A 24,611-nucleotide genomic window follows, 5' to 3' on the forward strand; every position below is an offset into this window, starting at 1 on the left:
TTCAAAATGGGGACAAATAAATATTAAATAGAACTGAAAATGACTTCAATGAGTTTGTTTCATATGGTTCTACAACATGAGTACATGAATGTTATGTGGACTGGTTTGGAATTACTGAAAAAGCAACAGGAAAAAGCACACGGTACTTTTTGTTTTTTTTTTTTTTCTTTCTGTTTTGTCTATGAATGAAGGGAAAGGTGATATGTTAAAATATAAGAAATGTTATTAACTGTCCTCTACTCATGGGAGAAGCAAACTAGCTAGCTTGTGTTTTATATTCCCTTAGTTTCAAAAAATGATTTGAGGCAGGTCTAAGATTTGAAAGCAAGGGTGCAGCTACTGCCGAAAGAGTCTCTGCAGTACTTGCGAACTCATGAAAGGATTTTCTCTATCCTTGTTTTACGTGCTTTTGTAGCTCTCAAACTACAGTGATTTCGTAATGGTTCAATAGCAGAAATGGGCCTTCTGCGGTTAGGGGTAGCTCAGCAAATAGTATTGATCAGTGATGTTTGCAAAGTATTTGATCTCTATGGAAGATTTTCCTCCATCATTCATTCCCTCCTCCAAAGCTGTCTGATTCATCCTTCCTATAGGTTCTGGTCCCAGGTGTGTGAGGGCAGCACCCAAAAACAGCACCCATGAGAAGGATGAATCAGACAGTTTTGGTGGGCTCTCCAAAGAAGTGAATCTCTCTGTCTGAGGATTGCACACATCTGTGCAATAATGAATTAGAAGTTTAGGGGCCAATTCCATAAATAAGCTCCTAAAACACATAAAACTAGTTGATGTGCTTAAGGAGTGAATTTTTAACAGTGAAAACAAATAAGTAATCAAGCCACCTCTGATGGTATTGGGTATGGGAATTCCATCCATCTGAGAGCCTAGAAGATGGACTGTTAATGATGTAAAACCAGGTTGGGGGAAAAAAGAGGATCTAGAAATGACCAGGACAAAGATACTTTTTCTAGGTATAGTAGAGTAAAGATTTCATTAATTCTTTAATTTAGGGAAGTGTTGGTAAGCCCCACCAGAACTGAACTACATAAAAAACTTTTTTTTCTACCATGTAACATACTGTTTGGGATCTTTGTAATATATCCATTTGTTCCTAAATTATTTATTTAGTAAATTGTACACTGTTCACTCTATTATTATTTTTTTATGTTTTTTTCCCCTAATGTGGACCATTTTTAAAGTCTTTATTGAATTTATTTAATAACATATTGAAAAACTCTACAGTTTATGTTTTCTGTTTTGGTCTTTTGGTCATGAGGCATACGACTGGGGAAGTCTCTCTATTATTCTTTTGCTGCCATATTATGGTTCAAAATTTAAAAGCTGTCCCTGAAATTGTGAGAGATGTCTAAATCCAGTTGTGTTCTTTAGAACAGGCTACACAATGATAGCACAGTTAACTGCATTGCACCACTCAGCTCTTTAACTGTTAAAGGTTTACCTCTAGCTCATTAGAGATCTCTTGAAGGTCACGATCCCTCTCCAGACCAGCTTCCAAGAGTCCAGGGGTGCTTCCTTCTTATAGCTACATCATTTGGAAAGTGAGGTTTCTAGGGTCATGAAAAGAAAAGGTGCTCTTAAAAACTTAGACTAGATAAAAAATACTTTATAAAAAATACTTTATTTACCAAATAAAGTAATTTGGTACCCAAAAAAAAAAAAAAAAACTTAGACTAGGAGTGACAAATTTCATTTCTTTTCAAGCCCATTGGTCAGCACTAGTTATGTGGCTCCAACCCAACCACAGAAGAGAGTGGAAAATATATGAGAGCCACATAAAGGTTCATGAGCACCCTTGTCCCTGCCATATCTAATTACCATAAGGAAAATTTGTGCTAAGAATATCTAGGCAGAATAAGTAATACCTCTCCTAGAAGTTTTTCTCGAGCATTAGCAAATATAAAATCTTGGGAGTGCTTGTTGAAAGAGAAGATTCCCAGGCCAATGTGTCAAGTTTGGCTTAGTGTGGTTAAGGTAAAACTAGTTCCATAATCAAGCTTACTGTACAAACATAAGGCCTTCCTTGGTAGCTCAGCCGGTAAAGAACCCACCTGCCAATGCAGGAGATGTAGGAGTCATGGGTTTGATCCCTGGGTCAGGAAGATCCCCTGAAGAGGGACATGGCAACTCACTTCAGTATTCTTGCCTGTGAAACCCCATGGACAGAGGAGCCTAGTGAGGTACAGTCTGAGGGGCCGCCAAGAGTTGGACACAACTGAGCACACACTTGTGCACGCTCTAAAGGTACGTGAGTTGTATGGGGTACATGGAAAGATTCTGCATCGAAGCGTAATGTAAAAGTCTCTTTAGGGGACTAGGATGTAAATGAAATGAAACTAAAATTCAAAAATAAGTCATATGGAACAGTCAGTATCTTTTTGAGTCACTTCTTCTATACCACAAGGAGCCCATTCTATGCTATGGTCCTTGGAATTTGGACAAATACCCTATCAATCTCCTGTAAGTATGAATGCAGCACTACCCACTGTCTGTGAAGAGCCATGTTAGATCAGGACGTTCGTCCAGGCTTCTTACTTTCTTCTCAGGTTTTCTTCTCTTGCCAGTTGCTCTTGGAGAAAAAGTGCTAAAGGGAAAACATGTTTACTTCTCCTCCAAACTCTAAAATAGAGTCTTTTCATTCTTTCTTTTCTTCTCAGATTGTAACTGAGGCTTTATGCCCATCAGTTGTTATTCTTTGGAGAGAAAACTAGAAGAAAAAAAAATTAGGTGATAACATGGGCAAATTTAAGTGTAGGCATGCACGAAAACTTCTTGAAAATCAGGTTGCGGTATGCATTCTTATTTTAGATTTGCCCCTGTTAACATCTTCTCAATAAGCAGGTGCATACACTTCCCCAATCTGTTACTGTTGTTTATTTAGCCTGTATGCTTCACAATCGACTGATGGATGATACCCAACCAGCTTGAAGCTTGACTTTCAGAAACCAGAGCCTTGAAGTTTTAACGAGACTTTCTTAATGTGTAGTCCAACGGATTTGTTAGAATAGGAACACATCTCTCAAAGATACCATAAAAGTATCACATTTGTATGTTAATTTTAGTTTAACAAATAGCAAAAATGATGATGAGTAATAGCTCTCAGCTTTCAGATAATTCTTTTCATGTTCAAAGTGCTTGACAAACATTAATTAAATCACTGGCAGTCAAATTAGATAAATATGTTCCCTGTATGTGCATAACTATACCTTCCATATACACAGTCTTCTAAAGCCCATCACTGCAGATCAAACATTTTTTTTTTTTTGCCATCTGAACTTGGTTGGCTGACACTGATTCTAAGCAATAGATAATTACTGGAAAGGCTAATCATCAGCAGAGATTATGTAAGCTTTCTTTGTTTTTAAACAAAAACATGAATTTATCCTTGATAAAAGGTACAGGATGAACCACAGCATAAAACATTTCTGTATCTAGGCCAGAAGGTAACAATGATAAAGCAAATTTTCTTGTATTACAGCACTGGAATAGCTAAACCCTAATTTAAAGAAATCATTTCATCAACAGAGTACATTTTATGCTTCCTAGGCTAACTGATGTTTTTGGCCTCTTTAGCACCAAAAATGAGAAGACTTTTCAGGCTAAATACGGTGTTGATTTCAGCAATATGGTAATTGTTCATTAATGCTAGGAATCCTTGGTCACTACTGATTTGAGAAGCATTTGGGGCAGCAAATTAAACACAGTATATGCCTTGATGATTTTTAGAATAACTTATACTTACTTTTTCTTCACTGAATTTAATGAAGCTTTCCAGACCATCCCAAGAGATTAGCTGCTCTCAACTGGACCCCCTTAAGTGAAGAATAGTCCAAAGAAAAAAGACTGCTAACAGCATTCCATCTTTAAATAACACCTAACAAATTAACACAGTCTACCCATGTACATCAGACAATTGAAAGAAGGCATGCACAGCATCCATAGACAAACCTTAGCCAGAGTCAGGCTTGGTTTTCTCAGATGCAAAAGCTGTAGCGCTACAAATGAAGGGGACTTAACTTGCTTCTTTCACTCTGTCTGCCAAAAACTAGTCTAGTCTGTTTCCAGGGAAGAAAGGTACTTGTTAATTGTTTTACAAGTTGCTGAACCAAATTGTCTAGTTCAACCAAACTGTCTTTTTGGAAAGACTTTGAGAAAGTATCTGCTGGAATTGTGATAGCTGTTCATATGAATCTCCCACAATGGTCTTTGTTTCTTTTTTAGAGAAGTGCGAAAATACGAGAAATCCCTCACTACTATTGAAAACCTGGAGTTCAGCAAGGTTATGTGATGTGTTCAAGGTAACACCCACAGCCCTGCGGTTTAGATCTGACAGGTGGCAGTAATGGAACCATAACCAACATGGTACTACATCTGCCTTAGTGTTTCTACTGTTAGACTTCTGCCACATCCCAGAAGTAAGAATGAACTTTAAAAAAAATTTAATTTATTTAAATAAAAAACAAAACCAAAAACAATTTTCCCTTTTCTCTCATTCTCAACTCCCATCTCTGGCAAACACCAATCTGTTTTCTGTATCTCTTAACTTGTTTGAATTCATACAATTCTTTGGGTAAATACCCAGAAGTGGTATTGCTGGGCCATATAATACTTCAACTTTTAGTTTTTTTGGGACCCTACATACTGTTTTCCATGGTGGCTGCACCAATTTGTACATTCCCATCAGCAATGCACAAGGTTTCCCTTTTCCCCACATCCTTATCAACACTTGTTATTTCTAGTCTTTTTGATAATAGCCATTCTGACAGGTGTGAGGTGATAGCTCATTGCAGTTTCAATTTGCATTTCTCCGATGATTAATGATGTAGAGCATCTTTTCATGTACCTGGTGGCCATCTGTATATCTTCTTTGGAAAAATGTCTATTCAGATCTTCTGCCTATTTTTTAATCAAAATTATTTTTTGCTACTGAGTTGTTTTATGAGAAAATATTCACAAATATTTTCTTCCATTCAGTAAGCTGCCTTTTCATTCTGTTGATGATTTCCTTTGCTGTGCATAAGCTTATTAGTTTGATGTAGTTCCACTTGTTTAGTTTCGCTTTGTTGCATTTACTTTCAGTGTCAAATTTGTAAAGTCATCACTGAGACCTAAGTTAAGATTACTGCTTACATTTTCTCTGAGGAGTTTCATGGTTTCGGGTCTTACATTCAAGTCTTTAATCCATTTAAGTTAATTTCTGTATATGGTACAAATAATGGTTAGTTTTCCTAACACCATTTACTGAAGAGTCTTGTTCTTTCCCCATCATATATTCTTGGCTCTTTTGTCATAAATTAATTGACCATACATGCATAGGTTTATTTCTGGGCTCCCTCCTCTCTTCCACTGATCTATGTGTCTGTTTTTTTATGTAAATACTACACTGTTTTAATTACTATAGCTTTGTAGTACAGTTTGAAATCAGGGAGCAATGATTCCTCCAGCTTTACTCTAATTTCTCAAGATTACTTTGCCTACCCAGGATCTTTTACACTCTGTACAGATTTTAGGACTGTTTGCTTTATTTCTGTGAAAAATGCCTTTGGAATTTTAAGTAAACTCTAATTACATTTAGAGCAATGAATCACTGGTGTGACTGATTTTGGGCCCAGAAAAACATGTAAGATATATTTCTATGGTATAAGTTTGTTCTCCCTTCAGTACAGAGACAAAAGTTTAGACCTGACTGGGAGTGTTTAACATAGATTTAAAATTTTGATACTAGCCTAAATGTAAATGACCTAAAAGGTAAATTGCACAGCTGAGTAGTACTGATTCTTACGGTCAAAGTTTATAGTCTCAATTTCCTCACTTCTCAGCACCTCACTCTATGGGAACTCTTCTCTTGGAGGTCACACATGACATTTTTCTTGTTAACTATACCAGCTCTTACTTAATGCTTATTCTCCTTGACCTTTTTGCTGCATTTGACACTGTGGGCTCTCCCCACCCAACACCGCCTACCACCCCTCATAAATACCCATTACTTGATCTCCTTGACATTTTGTCTTCCTTGCTAACCTTGCCCGTCAACCTTGTCTACCTCACATCACCTCCTGCCTGGATTATCACACAGGCTTCCATCTGGTCTTACAGGTTCTAATCTTCCCTTCTCTAATCCTGAATGCCAGCGTGACTAATCTTCCAAATATCTGTACTTTAACCTGACCTTAAAAATCCCTTCTTACCTACTAGAATTTGCTTACCTTTCTTATTTCATCTCCTTCACTTTCCTTCAGAAACACTTGGTCTTTTTTAGTCTTAAGGACCCTCAGTTTGACCTCCTTGAAGTGAAGTGAAGTGAAGTCGCTCAGCCGTGTCTGACTCTTTGCGACCTCATGGACTGTAGCCTACCAGGTTCCTCTGTCCATGGGATTTTCCAGGCAAGAATATTGGAGTGGGTTGCCATTTCCTTCTCCAGGGGATCTTCCCGACCCAGGGATCGAACCCAAGTCCCGACCCAGGGATCGAACCCAAGTCTCCCACATTGTAGGCAGACGCTTTATCGTCTGAGCCAGCTAACTCTCTGCCTGAACTGCCCTTCCCCAAATCCTCTCTGGACTGGTTCTTTCTTTCATTCAAGCCATTGTTTAAATGTTCCTTAGAAACATCTTGCCTACTTTTCATATACTCATTTTGACATCCTCATGTTTTCTTTTCTTTGGGACAATTATTACTACCTGATAGTAGTGTATTTATTTGTTCCTCTCTGTCTCTCCTATGTGGAATGTAAGCTCCATGAGAGGAGGAGCTTTTTATTTTACTGCTTTACCTCCAGAACTTAGAACATGCTTAAAGGTTGATGAAAAGTTGTTAAATGATGAGTAGTATCCATGAGATCATTTACAATTCATTCAACTCTGCTTCCCACTATTTCTGTATAAGCACACTTTACAGTCCATCCAGGTTGGCATCACCATCCATGGAATGTATTCTCTATTGTGTCAGTTGTGTTGACCTTTATTATCCAAGCAAATTATAAGCTTATGAAAAGCAGAGGTCCTTTTTTATACTTTTCCAGCTCTCCAGGCTAGCAGAGTGATGAACAGCATTTGGTATGTATTTAACAAACACTTATTGATTTATTTCCAAGTGTAACATTATATACTGCACTATTGAGCACTTTTACATCAGTGCGGCTGAAATGGAAATAGAAATAGGTCGACCATAAAATAGCAAAGGACCCATGAAAGTGTGAGAGATTTTTTTTCTTACCTTCTAATTTGAGTAGCAAACTAAACTTTTCTGAAATTAGGATGTGATGAATAGGAAGGTATAACTTGGGAAAATTTTTTCTTCCTTCTCCAGCAACTGAGAGCCTGTATGTACCATTTGAAGCCTGATGATCTTCAAATTCTAAGGGGTAAGGTCTATGTATACTGTTACTGACACACCACAACCCTAAAGTCATCTTGAACTTCTTACTGATCTTTGATTCCGTATTAGAATCACTAAACCCAAGTGTTTTCCTTAGTCACATTTATGTCTATCATTGATTTTTAAATTCCACTTGCTATTTCAGAATCTAACAAATGGTCTCCTGTTTCATTTTCACTCCTCTCCCTCTGCCAAATTCAAAGTGATATTCCATTAGATCAAACCTAAGTTATTCAGGCTCAAATTCAGGTCCTCTATCAATGATTCTACCCTATCATTTCACCTTTGTTTTCTGTTGTTTCCAAAACGAAGCTCTTCTTTTGATTCATCTGATTTCCTAACTTTTCCCCATTGTTAGCTTGCTTATTTTTTCTCCAGGGCCTTTGTTCAAGCAGTTTCCTTTACCTTTTTCCTATAAACCCAATCCAGATTTTACATTTTCCTTTGTTGTCTTTTAAGAAGGGATCCCTTAATCTACATGGTTAATTTCTAATTTAAGATTTGGATTCTATAATTGAATCCTTTGTTATTAATTATGAATTATTTATTACTTTATGTTTCATATTTTATTTCCCTAGTATTGTTGTAATTTTCTTGGCAATAGGGACTTCATAATACTTATAATCATGCACAGCTCTTGGCACCTCCAAGGATGAATGTCTTTGGCTGTGACATGACCCCAGTGTCCTGGCCAGAATTGCTTGGAACAAAGATGAACCCTGACCAGGTGAGATGGAGCTTATGCAAAAGGAATGGTTGAAATCAGTGGGACGATATGACCTCTGATAGCAAAACTTTCCTAGTTAATGCCATGTATAATTTCATACATCACTTAGGCCATGTAGGAAAAACTGCAGAGTCAGAGACCTCTGATGTGTAATAACTTTATGTGACTAGTAACTATAACCCAGATGCTGGCAGGTATGTGAGTCAGAAGATCTGAGTTTGAATTCTGACTTTGTTTCCAATTAATCTGGGTAATACTGAGTAGTATTTACCCTTTCTGGATGTCAGTTCTTCAACTGTAAAATGAAAAGATTAGACTCCAGATGATATTAAGGACTAGATAAGGTAATTATAACATTGTAAGACTGGATTTCCAGAGCAGTGAAATGACTGCCATAGCCTTTGGAGTTCTTCTTATACTTGTTCCATGGATAGGATTTACTAGCTTTATGTGTTTTTAGGAACACTCACTTTCAGCTTTTGGCATTTATAGTTTTCTGTTTCCCAATTTGTGTTAAAGGGGATGGACAGATGGTTGATTAGGCTTTCACAGGCTTATAATGCTGTTGTTCAGTTCAACAATGGTTTTAAACTTCAAGGGTCTACATAGAGCCTGGATTTTGTTTAGAATGTAAGATAGTTTTTACTCTTCAATTTAAGGATAATAATGTTTACTCACATAATTTAAAGCAACTTGTGGATGTAGCTCCAAAGGCCTAATCAGTTTCCCTCATTTTGTTATGTTTAATTCATTTCCACATCACAGCCCAACTCTTCCAAGTTGCAGTTTTTAAAATGAAGTTACCGGAGTTCGTTAATTTGCATGTTTTTCTGCCTTCTAACTCATTTAACCCACAAGCGCTTTCCAAATACAAAACCCTTTGATTCGGAATCACAGAAATTGAAATGTGGAAGAAACACATTCCTCCTTTTACAGGTAAGAAAACAGGAGATCTAAAAGATCCTGGTGCTCTTCTACTGAATATGAATTTTAAAAATAAAAGAGATAAAGTGAGGTTACATTGCAGAGAAAACAACAGGCAAAATGTGTGAACTTTAATCCCCAACAGGACTTGTGTCATTTAATATATTAATGCACAGAAAAAGATTGTATGGGACCCATGCAAGTCTAAGATGGTCATCACTGCTATTGCTCAGGTTTGTGATATTTTTTTAATACTTTATTTGGCTGCACTGGGTCTTACTTGTGGTAATTGGGATCTTCCATCATCATTGTGGCATTCAGGATCCTTCTTTACTTTCTGCTTGCCAGATCTAGTTCCCTGATCAGGAATTGAACCCAAGCTCCCTGCACTGGAAGGACCAAGTCTTAGCAACTGGACAACCAGGGAAGACCCAGTTTTGTGATTTTTAACTACTTCAGAGACTCTTCAGGTGAGTAGGGTCGCGCATATGCATTTGTTTAACCCCGACACTGCATCTGAAGTGTTTGGAGCAGTGAGAACAGAAAAGACGCTCAAAATGTAGGTAAAGAAAGAAGCGAGCCTTTCCACAGGGTTCCGAGGTGACCAGAAGGAGGGAAATTAGAACGCGCTGGCAGAGCAGGCGCTCAGGAGGTGGGATCTGCACGGCAGGTAGCGGTGGCAGGGAAGAAGTCCAGTCCGCGCGGGGACCCTGAGGCTCCAGCAGGCAGGGGAGAGGGACGGGGACCAGGAGAGAAGGGATTGGCAAGGAACTGCAAACTGAGGCTGACCCAGTGAGCAGCGAAGATCTTCTAGAGAGAAAAGAAGGCATCAGAGTTTACAACCAGACTAGGGGTTGAGGAGAGTACTAAAAACCTTCAGGGGAAGACAGGGGTCTGGGCCAGAGATGGGAAAGGTGGGGAGGTGGGCGGCAAAGCGAGGTCGTCGGGCAGTGAACAGGTAAAAAGAGGTGCGGGGGTCCAGAGCCCACACGTGGTAATCTCCAGAGGGCGGGAGCGGCCGCTGAGTCAGGGACCCGCAGCGTCCCGGCAGCGCTGGAGGCGGGGTCTTGAGCGCGTGGGCGGACCCAGTGGGCGGGGCATGCGCCTGACGCGCCCTGAGGCCGCTGCGGCCGCGGGCCGGGCGGGGCGGCGGCGGCGGCGGCTGCGGCCGCGGGGGAGGGGCCCGGCGTCAGCGCGTCGCCGGCTGGGCCGCGCCGGTGGCCAGGAGGGAGAGACTAGGAGGAGGAGGAGGAGGAGGTGAGTAGGCTCCGGGCTGGGGAGCCGCGCGGGCCGGCGGGGAGGCGGGGAGCGCAGCCCCTCCCCTCCGCTCCAAGGCGCCCGCCTCGCGGGGCCGCGCGGCTCGGAGTTCCCAGAGGGGTTTTGGCGGCGGCGGCGGCGCAGGGAGCCGGGGGGGGGGGGGGGGGCGGAGCTGAGGGCCGCGCGGGCGGCGTGCTTCCCGGGCGCACGCGCTGCGCTGGCGGTGCCGCGGCAGCCGCGCGCCCTGAGCCGGGCACCCGGGCTGCTGCGTCTCAGTCCTGCTGCACACTGGCCATTTTCGGACTCCCTTTTCTTGGGTTCTGCGTTTTCTGCGGGCCGGCTTCCCGCAGCTCCGCGCGCCGCTGCCGCCTCTTCGCTCTGCCGCGGGAGTGGGTGGGGGTGCGTCGCCTTCTGGCTGGGAGGAGGGGGCCAGGTTCCCGGGCTCGGCCTCAGGGCCCTCCTCGCTGATCTTGAGACGGCCGGGCCGGTGGTCCTTCGCGCCGCGCGTCCGCAGGCCTGCCTGAAGGACCCTTTGCGTCTGGCCCAATTACCGCCCTCACTTTCCTGACCTCAGGAGCCCCTTACTTAGTCTGCGGAGACTTAACGACCTCACTCACTCTGAGCACCCCCGCCACTTCTCTCCTGTGAGGATCCAGCATACACTTAGTTCTAATCGGGATCCAGGCAGTTTGTACTGGTGGAAATGTCCCCGGAATTAATCCTGTAAATCCAGACACGTACCCAACGGCGAAGTTGCAGTACTATAGTAATTTAACCTTTAGTCTCGGGCGAGGTTTTTTTTTTTTTCCCTTCTCCTCTCTGGCGAAGGCAACTTTATAGAGTCTTCTGAGAACTGTACTGCATTAGATTATCTTCGAGATAATTCTTAAGTTAGCGCCTGGAGGCAGTGTGATGGGAGGTTCAAAGAGAAGGCTATGCACTTTTTCCTCCACTGTATCACAGTTTGAAGTGGAAAACGTGCGTTGACGGTGATTTTCCACATGAGGTGGGTTGCAGAGTGCAGCCCCCGTGAGCCGTGGCTCGCCTTGGTTCCTGGGTGCTACCCCTGAAGTTGATTTTAAAGCTCAACAGAATGGTCAGGTAAAGAAGCTGCTCAAAGAAATCCAGTATAATTCTATAGAGCCATTTTATTGGGTTCTATTAACCTGTTTAACCTTAAACTAAAGCATGGCTGGAGTTTCATGTAGGAACCCACATACAAAGTGTAATACCGAATTTTAATTAGTGCGTTCCAGGTTTGATGTGGAATAGTCTCCTCAGCTCGCACTGCCTTTCATTATGCATTTTCCTTAGGATCTTGTTTTAAAGAAACAGTTTTAGTATAGAGGGTGGGAGGAGTACCCTTTGAATCAGGAAACTTTCTTTGACGAACTTGAAAACTGGATAGGTAAACTCTGAACCTTGATACTGAGATAAGGTAGGAAACTGAAGTTTATAGCATTACCACTTCGAGAAGTTAAGGCTTCTTTACTCTTGTTTTGAAACCATGTTGACGTCTTAATTTCACTGACTGCAGAAGTACTGAATTTTCTGTGTGAGGAACTTCAGCAGCTGATGATTAGTTATTGATTATTAACTTAATCCAGCGTCATTATTTTGCAGAAAGTAACCCAAGTTTCCTGAAGAGATTTAACATGAACTGAAGAGAACTAGTTGACTTAACTGAACACTTAAGTAGATAGATACTTTATCCCTCCACAGTGGATACTTTTGTACCAAAATTTGTTTTGATTTTGATGTCTTAAAAGCCAAATAATTACTGACTTTTAATTTTTTCCTCATATTTTGAGTATATGCCTTAGTATATGCCTTGTGATTTGGACTCATTAGATACAAATTATATTTAAGGAGTGTTTACATTTTACCAATTGAAACAATAATTTCCAGTTTCTTTGAATTTTGTAACTATTTTCATTTTAAGAATGTTTATTCATATTCTTGATTCAGGTAGTCTGTGCCAATTCCAGGAGCTTGGCATTTCAAGAATCCTAGAGTTATGATGTATGTAACCTTGATATAATAAAGAAGAAAGGTTTGTACGCATGTAGTCATTGAATTTCAGCATCCTCAGCATCCCTTTTCTGAGTGGTCCTCAACGCAGAAGTCTGGAGTTCTTGCTGGCCTGGGGTGAATTCTTTGCATCTCCCACTGCAGTGTTTACTGCAGGCATTTGTAGAGACTTTCTGGCTTGTGTGCACTTTCCCTGGTGGGGGCTTCCTGTAAGATGGACTGTGCTTTATTCATCTGTGTATGCTTCATGTCAAGTGTAGTAGGTCCTTTGTAAATGCTTGTGGTTTTGTTGGACTTAATCAAACTTAAGAAGGTAGCAGAGTGTCTGGAAGTCATGAATGATGATATTATAAACTTGAAATATCTCATTTCCGTTTTTGTGTTGAATCAGATACTCTGTTAGGCTCAATTCCAATACTGAAAGAGGTAGCATGTATCTAATAATATTTTAGAAAATTTGAGGAAAAAGCTTAACATTGAGAATTTTATTCTTTAATATACGTTATCCACTGTGAAATCGGGGAAACACACTGTTACTTAAACTTTTTGATAGGACACCACGTAGAGCTAAAATAATGCAGTTTTTCTACTGGAGCAAAGTTTGAAAATTGTGAATTGAATGATCCTAATTGTTACCATAGGCCACATTTTAAGGCCACCTTCGTTTCACTTTATAAAGATATATTTTTCAGTATATAAACTCCTGGAAGCAACATGACTTTCAGAGTTCAGACTACCTTTACAGGCTGTCCTTAAATGATACTTTAAACAGTTTTTGGCTGATGTAATGTGCTTCATGATGGATATACTGAAAAAGCAGAGCAAAAACCCCAAACGAAAACAAAAAAACCAAGACCCCACTATATTTTCTTTTTCTCTTAGACTTATATTTTCTTTCTTTAATAGATTATTATAATGTTTTGTTTATTTTAAAAAAATGAGGAAAATTTTCAAGCAATTCTTTTGGAAAGTACCACCACTCCACCATTTGAATAGCCTTGGCAAATAATGTTTGGGCAAATGCAAGGCTGTTTCCGTAGTGTTATTTCTGTTTGAATATGTTGATTTATATAAATAGTAGTCTTCACAGGGACATTGTCTTTGGACTACATGCACTTTTTTCCCCTCTCCTGGCACTATTACTAAAAACAGCTGTATAGTAAAGTATGTATGTGTTGTGTATGTGTTAGTCGCTCAGTTGTGTCTGACTCTGCGACTCCATGAACTCCTCTGTCCATGGAATTCTCCAGGCAAGAATACTAGAGTGGCTTGCCATTTCCTCTTCCAGTAGTAGAGTATGATGGTGCTTAATTATAGGGAGCAAATAATTTCTCTTATATCATTGCTGGTTCCTATGTCAGTCCCAGGCTCCCTGGCCTGTCCACTCCCCGTTCTGTCTTTTCTACCCAGTTTTTGAACTGATTTTTAAGACTGAAAATACCTTAAGATCCTCAGCCCCTTCAGGAAGTGAAACCTGGAATTATTCCAGTGCCCCGAGCATCCATTGCTTACTGAGATATGATGTCTTCTTATATCCTTTGCACATACTCAGTTTGACTATGAGATTCTCATTTTGAAAAACGCTTTTACTCATCAGGAGTTTTGAAACATATGCCATAAACATCTTGGGGAAGTATATGTAAAGCATGTAGAATATAAATATAGATTTAGATGGAGTTAGGTTATAGAATCAGACAATTGGTAAGAATTAGTAAGAATGTCTAGTCCTTTTCTCCCACTCTTGAAGGTCACACGTAAGTCTTTTAAATTTAAGAATATAATTTTGAGTATTTATTTTTAAAAGTAAAGCAATTCCACAGTCTTTCCTTGCTATTAACTAGTCCATAGAGTTGATGTGTTTCTTGTATTATTCGTTTGTGTGTTTGGGATCCTCTACGGACCTGAACCCTGTCTTGAGCCTGCTCAAGAGCTCTCCTTGCCTGACCGTCTCTGTCTCCTTGCTGTCCTCCTCCCTTGGAGCTGGGGCCTGGTCTTCTCCACGGCGGATGGTTGGGGTCCTGCGTCAGCGGGGGCAGAACCAGCAGTCAGGATGCTTTGATGCTTCTTCTCAGGCTCACACTCACCGGACTGACTTGTCAGATACTGAGAACAGGACCGCTGAGAGCTGGGCTCTTTGGCTGTTACAGTTTCAGCTTTTTTGAGGGTCAGCTTTTCATTTGCATCTGGTACTAGAACACCCTGGTCACATACTCATTACTTCCTGACTGTTCTGCTCCTGGTTCTCTGCCTTCTTAGCTGAATTACTTAGTGGTTTATTTTTATCGAATTTTAGTAGTAGCTAATTGTTTTCCGAGTATTTGATTTTCTATCCAGATCTTCTCGCAGTTTTGAGCTTTCATTTGACCAAGTATCTGTTATTCCACCCAGTTTCCTGTAGCGTGTTTTTTCATTATCTGTCTTTCCTTCTAGACTCTCTATTCCTCGAGTGTTGGGACTGAGTTTGTGGTGTTCCTGACAGTGTCCTCAGCACTTACTGCGGTACCTGACACATAGCAGGTGATAGACAGTACACAAATATCAGTTGGATGTAGTCAACAGTAAGTCTGTTATCAGTGTTGGAAACCAGTGTTCATATAGAAATAGAGAGTTCATATAAGATGTTTAGGCCTTTCATTGCCATCATTAGTGCCAGAGAGTCTGTGTGTTTTAAATAAGCATATCCATACACGAAAATCAGTCATGGTTATCTGGCAGGGCATCTGTTTAAGAAGAAGTAGTATATAGTTTTCACTGTGTATTGTTAGGTGTTGCACATTTAGAGTTCTCTTGAGTTTGATTAAATGTATATTTTTTCTATTTCTTGCAAATAGAAGTTTTATGGCACTATAAAGAAGTGAATTTAATGGCCCTATTTTTGTTCATTAGTAATTATATACTGTAGAGTAAATTCTCGTTAAAAGGCCCTTAAATGCCTGCTTATAAAAAAGAGAGACCTCTTTGATTTTGTTCATACTATCCCAGTTATTGTATTGAGGCAAGTCATCAAACTCTTTAGTAGTCTAAAACCTTTAATTTGGTTTCAGAACAGTAGTCATGTATTGAGTATCCAAATTACCATGTCTTTAACAAGTAATGCAGACACTTATTAAAAAGGTAATGACCATAACTTTTCTTGTAGAATTTCTTGTGCTAATTTTTTAAAGAGGAGTTTTGAACTAAATTTCCCGTGAAGGCCAAAATCATACTTTTAATGATGGTGAAGTACATGTGTCGTGTAGAGAGGAGGGTTGGTAATTTTTGTAGTGGTATTTTTAAGTGAACAGTTTACTAATTATATTGAGGTAAACACTTTATAACTCTTAAGAGGAAAACTTCAATTATCTGAATGAAATGAGGTACGTGAAATTAATTCAGATAAGTGAGGGAATCCTTAGTGTAAATGATGCATGTCAAGGGACATGACCTCAATCTTGAATTTTTTTTTCTATATATCTGTCAGCTGGTTTTACATTACTAGATTCTGATTCTTTTTGGTCATGGTGGGAATCATTGATGGAGGAGGTAAGGTTTGCTCTGTAATTTTTTTTTTTTTATCTTTGCCACAGAGGGAATCCAGAATATGGTATTCTGTGACAAGTGTAATTGCTCATCTCTTGCCTGTAATGCCTGCCCTTTTAGGTGGTACACCACAGCCTTCCATTTTGTCACCTTCCTGTCAAACGTCAAGTGTGTGGGGGGACTCCTTGAGAATACAATTGGTTTGAAATTAAAGCCACATTCCTCTGTCCAGGCTCAAGATGTTTGTATTTCTGCAAGTTCTTACAACAAGTTGTGAAGGTGAATTGAGCTGGATAAACCTTGATTCTTTTCCTTTCCACCTTGGGGTTTAATGTTAAGCAACAGTTTGTACTTTCAGCCCTTGAAATAGAAACAAACAGTGGAGCATAACCCTTGACTTTTGCAAATTCTAACTTGAAATTAAAATTTTTCTGATTGATTAGAGTGCTAGTGTCTTAGGGTAATGATTTCTGCTGCCATTTACTGAGGTTTGCAGCATTCCTGGGTTACTGGCATCTGAAAGTTATTGTGCAATCTGTAGATAGCCTGTGGCTATCCTCTGGGCCTTTTTTTTTGTTATTTTGTTTTTAAACAGAGGTAGGCTTATTTTAGCCACAGAGGTGTGTGCCATCTGACACCTCTGTAACTGAATTTTGTTTCTTTCTTCAACATTACCTATAGATGTTTTATTAAAGCACCTTAGAACATGGCTTTTTATTTTCAGCATGCACCAGCTTGCTTTTCATCTCTTGATCTTTGAGATGCAAGATGATTCATATGTTGATTGCCTTGGTTAGAGTTGTTATGATATCAGCAAGTTCTGTATACAGACCTTGTGAACAATTCCTAGGTCATTGCCTTCTTTAATATATGCAGGCCATGTAATTGAAGAGTTTAGGCTTCAGGGTGAGTCCAGACTGATTTTGACTGTACCATTTGTGAACAACATGTCTTTGGGGGAAGTTAGTTACTTCTCTGGGTTTCAGTTTTTTCATCTGTAATACTGGAATAATATCAGTTGAGTGTATTGAGTATTTTTTTTTTTTTTAAGAGAAAGCTTATCTGTATTGATTCATTGTCCTGTTCACAGCTAAGTGTTTAATAATGTGAATTAGTGAACTATTTATCTGGATCATATACTGTTTTAAAGGGAAATAGACTTTGTTCTAGTTCATGACAGATAGTCAATTAGCAAGAATTATTACAAATAGAGGCCTTGCTCGGTTGTCTTGTTTAAAACTATGTAAGACTTTTGTAACCATCAGTCTATTTATATGCAAAGGATATGTTGATATTTGGTATAGGAAAGCAGAATGTGTACTGTACTCGTAGGAGTGAGACAGACTTGGATTTATTTATATAGATGATCTAACAGTTGGGTCACCTTGGGCAGGGTACTTTACTTTTTTGATTACAAGTTTCATCTGTAAAATGGTATTAAAGCATAAAGAGTTAAGAAGGGGAAAAGGGATAATAAAAAGGTTGTTAAGACTAATATGAGGTAGGCAAAATACTTAAAGTAAAAGTGAAAGCCGCTTAGTCGTGTCCAACTCTGTGACCCCATGGACTTTACAGTCCATGGAATTTCTCCAGGCCAGAATACTGGAGTGGGTAGTCTTTTCCTTCTCCAGGGGATCTTCCCAGCATTGCAGGTGGATTCTTTACCAGCTGAGCCACAAGTAAAGCCAGAATCCATAAATACTGGTAATTATTGACACTTTGGAAGTGTGGCTTTAGTTCTCTGCACTTCAGGCTTCCTCATCTGTGACATGAATGTCAGAGAATTGATAGAGTTATGAGGGTTAAATGACATAATACCTGTCAGAGGTCATTATATGTTAATCGCTACTGTTATTTATATTATTATTAATTCACTTTCAGAACAAAATGGACCAATTTCGAGTTAAAAGGAAATAATTCATACAGGTATTTAGTGTATTTTTTATGTTGGAGGGCATTTACTATGGATTTGAAGATGGCAAGTGATCATTCATTAGCTTTCAGTGTTTTTTTTAAGACAGCAGTAGTCTACAAGTTGTGGTATATAAGCCTGTTGGTCAGTCACTGTGACCCTTTCAGGGCGATCCATTAGGTTAAAACTATCTTTATGGTAATACTAACTTTTTCCTTTTCCACTGTTTTTACATTTGCTCTGCTAATACTAAAGGTAAAACTGAATATCTTAGTAGATATTAAATGTCAGCAACACCAGACTCTACTAGTAATCATCATATTCTTCCCTGCTATGCATTCATGGTTTTTTTTAAAAAAACCCCAAAACAAAAACTCAAAAAAGCCTGTTTTACTTGAGTGTCTTTAATGAAGCAGTAAAAATTATTAGTTTTATTAAATCTTGATCCTTGAGTGCATTGTTTTAATATTCTGTGTATGATGTTTGAATAGTCTATATATGTTTGATATTTCATAGGTGATGTTTTTATATTCTCTCTCTATATATATATATGATGAGATAGGAAATACACAAAAGGCACTTCTGCTGTATATCCAGAGTATTTTATCTCAAGGAAAACACTTAAGTATTCTTTTGAGTTGCAAGCTGAATTAGCCATATTTTACATGAAGTATCATTTTTGCTTAAAAGATTGAATACCAGACAAACCATGATTATTCAGACTTAGATATCTGGCAGTCATTTTCTTAAAAATGAACAAAGCGATTTTTTGTTCACTTGAGGGGAAAACAATCGACAATATTTGTTGCTGATGATAAAATTTTAACTTTCTGGGGAAAATTAAAATTTTGGAAATATTACATCAGCTGCTGTGTTCTGTTAGCTTCTCAGTACCTAAAGAGTTTTCCAATGGGATGGGTGGTGATGTTATGAATGTGCATTTTTGCTGTGGTGTTAATTATGTCAGGATCTTCAATGTTTATATAACTCAATGGACATGAACTTGGGCAAAATTCAGGAGAATGTGAGGGACATTCTCACACCAGGGAGACCTGGTGTGCTATAGTCCATGGGCTCACAAAGAATTGGACATGACTGGGTGACTGAACAGCAATAACTCAGTGAAACAATATTTTCAAAGTGATCAATATTCCAAAATTATGGTAAAAGACCCTTATAAAAAACATGTAACAGAATACAGAAAGCTTATGTGCTACTCAATTTCATATTACAGCTAGCCCACAGATGACTCCTCTACTTGTCAAGTTTTGGTGTAGTATCAAAGAACATTCATAATTATCTGAAAATGATATTAATAGTACTGTATGCTTCCTTTTTTCTCACTGCATACTTGTGTGGGGCTGTTTTCATGTAGTTCAGTCAAAACAGGTATCACAACAGATTGTATGTAGAAGCAGATAAGAGAATTCACCTGTCCTCTATTAGGTTAAACATGAAAGAAATTTGCAAAAGTTGTAAGCTGTGTCATTTTTAACACTAAAGTTTTTTTGTATAGTAAGTTTTCAAAAATATATTCTCATATTAACATGTCATTAAAATTTTAAAATGAATCACTCTGAGGAAAGCAGAGCATATTTTCTCACAAAACTGGAGCTTAATCATTGTCTTGCACATTCTAGAAATGGAAAATAATTCTGTTTCATTCAACAGATATTTGTAGAGTGTATATGAATAAGCAGTTTCCACTCTGCAGGAACTCAGCCTTGATAGAGAGATGAGATACATGTCTGCATTTTCAGATACTAGCAGTTTACTGAAACAAGTGCTTTAATAAAACATTTAATGTTGGATTTTTTTTTTACCTAAAATAAAGACAGTAAACTCTAAATGCTATTTTATTACCTGATTTTCTTCCCATTAATCTGTAGAGCAATCCTCTTTTTTTTTTCTTGTTAATATTTACAGATCTATGATTTCATTTTATAATAGTGAAATTGGAAACAGCCTGTGTCCATGGATGGGAGAATCAGCTTAATTGTGTGGTATCTCATATATCAATTTTTAGATTATAAGTCAAGCTTAAAAAATTTAAGATGAATCAGTAGTTAAAATTTTCTCCTTTAATTCTTAATATAGTAAATACTGATAATTATGACTCATTAACAAAAAAAACTCTTGGGAGTCCTCAATTTTCAAGAGTGCACAGAGTCTTGATACTAAGAAGTTTGAGAACTGTTTAAGGAAATTAGGCTAGATTCATCAAGTGAAAGTTCTAAAGTTGTAATATTTTGCATATTCCTTTGGAATATGGACTACTTACCTCGTTTCTTTTTCTAGTTGTAACGATATGTCACTTGTTGGAGTTCTGTGTCGTTTTCCAAGCAGGCAGAAGTTTCTTGTGTGTGTTTTTAAAAAAGATTTTCATTTTTATTTAAGATTGATGCCACCTAGATTGTTGCTACTCAGAATTGAGATAATGGTTAATGGTGATTCCATCAGTGTATTCATTCTTGATACCACTCTTTTGGTTGTGAGCTGTTCATGTCATTTTAAGAGCTATTCTCCATGGCTGCTTCTTCAGGATTGCAGTGAAATCCCCTCTGCTGAAAATAAACTGCCGTTTTCTCTGAAGTCTTCATTCTAGGCTAACTTGTCTGCTGTGAAGTCTTCCTGACATTTCATAGCTAGTTTTCAGATGGTCAGTCCACAGCTTATGAATGTGTTTGTGAATTAGTTATTTGCAACAATATAATATGCATTAGAGATGGGTTCGATAGTGCCATTAATACTATGGGCATAGCCTTGTTTTGGATTATTAACATCTTTCTGTAGGGAATTATATTCTGACTCCTGGAAGTCTAGTCAAAATCATTACTTCATTGCAGTCCCAGTGGCAAGAGACCCCCTTTTTCTGCTTGCAATAGAAATAGGAGTGCTAAAACTTTTTTAAAATAATATTAATCTTTATTGGAGTACAGTTGCTTTACAATGTTGTGGGTAAAGCTTTAATATAAGCAAGAGAGGCATTCTGAATCAGTACTCGAGATGCAGGTATCCTTGGGACCCCAGCTGTGTAGAAAGGGTGGTAAGTAGCTCTCAGATGAAGCAGGTATAGAAACTTGGGGCCAACCAGCAATGGTGGAGGAAAAAAAGAGAAGGGATGTTCTGGATGCTGCTTGGGAGTGATACTAATAGCTACCTTTTTGTGTCAGTTGCTAAAATAAGGGATGGGTAGTCTTAGGTTGGGAGATCCACTGTACAGAGTTTTGTTGTGTTATACTCCTGTGTCTGGTTGTTGTAGGAACTGAGCTCGAGAGGTAGAATGACACACCAGTTGACAAGGTTGAAGTCATAGATGTATAGGCCAGAGGTTTGAATGTAGTAGGAAATTGATGAACTCCAGGGGCATTCATGATCAGAAGAATGGAACCCAGGAGGGTGATGAAGTATGCAAAATGTTCACAAGGGCCCCAAACAAATTCACGTTACATGTGGCTGCTAGGGCAGGGGTAGAACTGGTAATCGGCTGGCAAATCAAAGAATGCTGTGATTCAGACTACTGCCTTAGAGTCTCTGGTAGGAAATACAGACTTTTTAGAGTGGTGTCCATACAGGGAGCCTGTTATGGGGAATGGTGGATATATGCCAAAAATGGAGAACCAGGAAACATGGGGATACAGACAAGGCCAACTTTGGAGAACTAGAATTTGACCTGAAGTTGAGTTTGTCTTCTTCCTGCCCAAGGGCATTGTTGGCCCTTTGGATAGAGGCAAGACTGGGCCAAAGTGGGAAGCAGAGTGACCATAGTTAACTCTCTGCACTGGAGTGATAGACCTACTGAAGAAATATTTATTAAACCAATGGATGGAAGTAAGGCAAAGACACTAGATGTCATATTACCTACCCACTAAATGTTCTCTAGGCCAGGGGTCAGCAGACTTTTTTCAAAGCACCAGGTAGTAAATATTTTAGGATTTATGGTTGATTGTGGTCTCTGTTAAGGTGCCATTGCAGTGTGAAAGCAGCTAAAAAGTACGTAATGAATGAGTAGCTGTGTTCCAATGCAGTTTTATTTATGGAGACTGAAATTAGGATTTCATGTAATTTTCACATGTCTCAGAATATTAATCATTAAAAAATTTTTTTTAAGTCATGAAAAATTATAAAATCCATTCTTAGATCATGACTATCTAAGAACAGGCAATGGGCTAAATGTTGGGCCACGGGCTCTGGTTTGCTGATCTCTGTTTTAGGCAAATAAATGACTGTCAGTTGTGATACAGAAAGCTTATTAGCATTGCTGAAATAGATGTTCTCTAGGACAATGCTGTTGGTGACACTGTCTTGTTTTATAGGTGGCACTGATGATAAAAATCTGTTCAAGAATTTAGATGTGACATCTGCAGCAGGTTCAGATCTCTCAGCTATAAGACAAACTGGATACTTCATAAAGATTTTCATCTATTATGCACAGAGAGCCAAAATCCGTTACTGAAATTGTCTGGGTGAACTGCCTGCTGGGTCCAGTGATGCACTAGTAGACAAAGAAGTTGAAAAAGAAGGCTGGCCTGTTTGGATTACTGGCAGAATGTGACACCAATACGGCATCAAGCCCTGCTGTGATTCCAAGGACTTCATGACTGAATAAAGATTTTTTTTTTTTTTTTTTGAGAGGGGGTGTTTGAAGTAAATTTGATCTTTACTTTGGGAATATGTAATATATTATCATTCCATAATGATATATGGTAATCGCTTTGGTAATCAAACCTTTAAGATCCTATTTATGGAAATTAATATAGTTATCACCTTTTAGTATTGGGTTTTCTTACACTAAGGGAAATAATGTAAAGAGAAGTATCTCTTAGCTTAACATCTTTTTTAGCTTAACCTGAAAAACATCTTAAGCATCTCTTTTAGCTTAAACTGAAAAGGTCAAAATAAGGACTGTGATTTCATGTGGAAGTTCTCGTTTGGGGAATTTTTGAAATTTTGCTCTCCCCTAGAGTGTGTAAATAAAGGCTTCTATTTGCTACTGTAACCAGAATTTTCTAGGAAAATATCCTTTTGTGTAGGCTGTTGAACTCAATAGTAAGTAGAAAATCATGCTGTACAGTGTTAATGTGCATGGAACATAATATTATAAATTAATACTAACAGATACTAATAATAAATTAATGTCTTCAGACCTGTTAACTAAATTCACTTAAAATGATTTAATGAGCATGTGTGAACTGGAAATAAACCTATGTATTTTGTAGAACTATTGAATCACAAGAAAACTGGAGCATCAAAGTGCTCTCTGAACCAAAATCAATATATTATTTGGTTAGAATCCCTGCTTTTCGTATACATTTGTTTATATCAGTTATCGAAACATAGCTCACTATTCTTGGGCTTCCCTGGTGGGTCAACTGGTAAAGAATCTGCCTGCAATGCGGGAGACCTGGGTTCAATCCCTGGGTTGAGAAGATCTTCTGGAGAAGGGAAAGGCTACCCTCTCTAGTATTCTGGCCTGGAGAATTCCATGGGGTCGCAATGAGTCGGACACGACTGAGTGACTTTCACTTCATAGAGGATTTGAAAGCAGTGCTGAGAAATGAAGTGGGTGGATTCTCTTAAAGTCAAATCCCATTTTTTTCCTCAGTGAATCTTCAACAATTTTTTTTTCATCTAGCATTCAACAAAAGTCCTGGCAGCCCAGGATATAAAACATAGATTACATTTTATATCATTCATCTACTGAAAGATTTTCTCATGACTTACCTGGAAACCTTTGTTAAGGTCTGTACTGTTCGGTTTGTCAGTGTGACACGCCACTACTGCGTGTTGGTCAGAGTGCATCGCAGCTAACATAGCCATCCTGCTAGGAAAAAACAACCTGTGGATTGCTGAATAGTGGAAGTTACCGACATCTAATTTACAAGTCAGGTTAGTTATCAGTCATGAGATAGGTTTATGTGGAGTTGATTTCATTTCATGGTTTTTAAGCTATTTTTTCACTGAAGTAATGCTTATAACTCAGAGACAGGTGTGTTGTAGCGTTTGAAAGCCTTAAACTTTTGAATCTGTAATGAAAGGAATGTTCTTACAGATATTCAAATCCTAAAACTCAGGGGTTTTGAAGTAAGATGCTTTGTCATTCATTTATTGTGCCATAATTGAACTCCTCTGCAGATTTTATTTTGGATCATTGTGATTAATATTTGGAAAACTTTCCCGTTTTCAAATATAAGGCAGTTTAGGAAAGACTGTGATTGTGTGTGTGTGTTTAAATAGAGCAGCAAAACACTTTATAAATAAGTTATATTTAATAAGAAATATGTGAATTTAACATTGGTAGACCAAATTGGGAATTCTACTGTTGTCTTCTGGAAACCTTCCACAATGAGCAGTACACAATAAATAGATCCCTTTGTAGACTGCAGTTACTATTTTTTCCTAAAGTAAACTTTTTTCAAAACATACAGAAGAATTCATATCTATAGCTTGATGTGTGGGTGTTCAGTCGCTAATTTGTGTGTGTGCGCGCCCAGTCGTGTCTGACTCTTTGCAGCCCCATGGACTATAGCCCACGAGGCTCCTCTGTCCATATTTTTCAGGCAACAGTACTGGAGTGGGTTGCTGTGTCCTCCAGGGGATTTACCCAACACAGGGATCGAACACATAGCTTGATGTGTGTGTATGTTCAGTTGCTAAGTCATGTCTATCTCTTTGTGACCCCATGGACTGTAACCTGCCACTCTCCTCTGTCCATGGAATTTTCCAGGCAGGAATACTGGAGTGAGTTACCATTTCCTCCTCCAGGTGATCTTCCTGAACCAGGGATCGAACCCACAACCCTTATATCTCATGCATTGGCAGGCAGATTCTTTACTGCTGAGCCAGCTG

At 38.8% G+C, this 24,611-nt stretch overlaps 1 protein-coding gene across 4 annotated transcripts in view; it reads left to right on the forward strand.

Moving 5' to 3' along the window:
- The first annotated feature begins 10,172 nt into the window (after nt 1–10,172).
- The window catches only part of GTDC1 (glycosyltransferase like domain containing 1), a 571,706-nt gene continuing 557,267 nt past the window's right edge, over nt 10,173–24,611 (forward strand). For 2 of the 4 annotated variants that reach the window (XM_070476252.1, XM_070476249.1), the window contains exon 1: nt 10,173–10,300. The gene's annotated coding sequence lies outside the window, so the exon portion shown is untranslated. Of the gene's footprint in view, nt 10,301–14,761; nt 14,890–24,611 lie in introns of those variants that run through there. The other 2 variants (XM_070476257.1, XM_070476251.1) reach the window with 2 other exon arrangements.

Source organism: Odocoileus virginianus, chromosome 13 (genome assembly GCF_023699985.2).
Source record: "Odocoileus virginianus isolate 20LAN1187 ecotype Illinois chromosome 13, Ovbor_1.2, whole genome shotgun sequence".
Taxonomy (NCBI): Eukaryota; Metazoa; Chordata; class Mammalia; order Artiodactyla; family Cervidae; genus Odocoileus; species Odocoileus virginianus.